Below are 2,500 nucleotides of genomic sequence, written 5' to 3'. Positions count from 1 at the left end.
GGGCCAGGGGACCGCGGATGACTGCTCGTGCTGGCCCCGTTGGGCGGCATTGATGGTCGGTTGCAAAGAAAATGCGCGATTGCTCGTGTCGGGGCCTGGCAAGCCAAGGCCAAGCGAGCCATGGCAACGCGGATGATGGCTCGCTAGTGCTGGCGCCGTGCACAGTGGCCTCGCACACTCGCCCTGCACGCTTCCCTTGCACGCAGCCTTGCACACTAGCCTCGCATGCGAGCCTTGCACCCTAGCCATGCAAACTAGCCTTGCACGGTAGCCATGCACACAAGCCGTGCACATTAGCCATGCGCACAAGCCCCGCACACTAGCCTTGCGCACAACCCTTGCACACAAGCCATGCACTCGAGCAATGCACACAAGCCTTGCACTCAAGCAATGCACACAAGCCCTGGACACTAGCCTTGCACACGGGCCTGGCACACAAGCCTTGGGCACTAGCCTTGCGCACTAGCGTTCCACATGAGCCTTGCACACTAGCCTTGGACACTAGCCTTGCACACAGGCCTTGCACACTAGGCATGCTTGGGCGAGCTGATCCCGCATCAAGTCGACGGGTCTAGGCATTCTTGGGCGCAGATCCCGCATCGTCTCGTCGCGTCTGGGCGCAAACACGTCGCGTCTCGTTGCGTCTTCAGAAGTCGTCGCTAACAGCACCTTTGGTTGCCACTGGTGGTTAGGCTGGTTGGTTGCGCAAACCCTATAGGAGGGTGGCATGCTGGTGGGCGTTTTTGCCCGGATAGGCACTAGAATGTGCAGATTTTGGGCGTTTTTGCCTGGATAGGCTAAGGAATGGGCATGCTTTGGGCGTTTTTGCCCGGATAGGCACCGGAATGCTTGGCCTTGGCTTGTCCTAGCAAGGCATTGCTGGGTTGGGCTCCCTTGGCCTTTTGGGCGCCTTGGACGATGTCTTGCGAAGACCATGGGCACAAGGCCATGGCATATGGTGAGGAAAGGACCACGGTTGCCAAGGTTAGGCACCGGAATGCTTGGCCTTGGCTTGCCAAAGCAGGGCATTGCTGGGTTGGGCTCCCTTGGCCTTCCGGGCGCCTTGGACACTGTCTTGGGAAGACCATGGGCACAAGGCCATGGCATATGGTGGGGAATGGACCACGGTTGCCAAGGCTAGGCATATAGAGAGGAATTGCATTTTTGCCCGGATAGGCACCGGAATGCTTGGCCTTGGCTTGCCATAGCAGGGCATTGCTGGGTTGGGCTCCCTTGGCCTTCCGGGGGCCTTGGACGCTGTCTTGGGAAGACCATGGGCACAAGGCCATGGCATATAGTGAGGAATGGACCACGGTTGGCAAGGCTAGGCATATAGAGAGGAATGGACCACGGTTGCCAAGGTTGCGCAAGTTTTGGGCATTTTTTGCCCGGATATGCCCAAGTATGCCCCGATAGGCCCGTTACGCCCCGGTATGAACGCGTATGCCCGGATAGACTCGGTATGCCTTGGGATACATGCGTATGCCCCGATAGGCTTGGTACGCCCCGATATGCGCACGTGTGCCCCAGTAGGGCTCGGTATGCCCCGGTATGTACGCGTGTGCCCCGATAGGCCCGGTATGCCCCGATATGCACACGTGTGCCCCAATAGGGGTCGGTATGCCCCGGTAGGTACGCGTGTGCCCCGTAATGCACGTTTCGCAGATCTCCCCGCATGTCCCGCCCCTATATGTAATACTTACTTACTTACTTACTTTCTTTCTTGCTTGCTTGCTTGCTTGCAATGGTTGGGAGTGCCCGGCATGCCCCGCTGCAGAGACCAAGGGCGCAATGACTTGGCACCGCGGATGCCGGGACTCCGGCACTTCCCGTGGCACTGATGGTTGGTTCCAAAGACAAAAGGCCGTGCAAGGCCACCGCACCGCGGATGATTTTGCTCGTGCTGGCGCCGTTGTGTGGCCAAAGAACATGCGCGAATGCTCGTGTCGGAAGGGTTGGTGTCCTGGCCCCGCGGGTGTCACGAATGCTCGGTTGCGAAGACCATGGGACCAGAGCCATGGCACGTCGGATGATGGCTCCAGCTGGCGCCCCGGCACTTTCTGTGGCATTGATGCTCGGTTTCAAAGACAAACGTGCGCAGGGCCAGGGGACCGCGGATGACTGCTCGTGCTGGCCCCGTTGGGCGGCATTGATGGTCGGTTGCAAAGAAAATGCGCGATTGCTCGTGTCGGGGCCTGGCAAGCCAAGGCCAAGCGAGCCATGGCAACGCGGATGATGGCTCCAGCTGGCGCCCCGGCACTTTCTGTGGCATTGATGCTCGGTTTCGAAGACAAACGTGCGCAGGGCCAGGGGACCGCGGAGGACTGCTCGTGCTGGCCCCGTTGGGCGGCATTGATGGTGTGTTGCAGAGAGCATGTGCGATTGCAAGTGTCGGCCGGGTTTGGGTTCCCTTGGGCTTTCGGGTGCCTTGGACGCTGTCTTGCGAAGACCATGGGCACAAGGCCCCGTCCTGGCCCCTTGTTCGATTCGCTCTCGTCTT

Source organism: Tasmannia lanceolata, unplaced genomic scaffold (assembly GCF_043159265.1).
Source record: "Tasmannia lanceolata isolate RefF3 unplaced genomic scaffold, GAP_Taslan_0.1 ptg000053l, whole genome shotgun sequence".
Lineage (NCBI taxonomy): Eukaryota > Viridiplantae > Streptophyta > Magnoliopsida > Canellales > Winteraceae > Tasmannia > Tasmannia lanceolata.
This window is presented reverse-complemented; position numbering follows the sequence as displayed.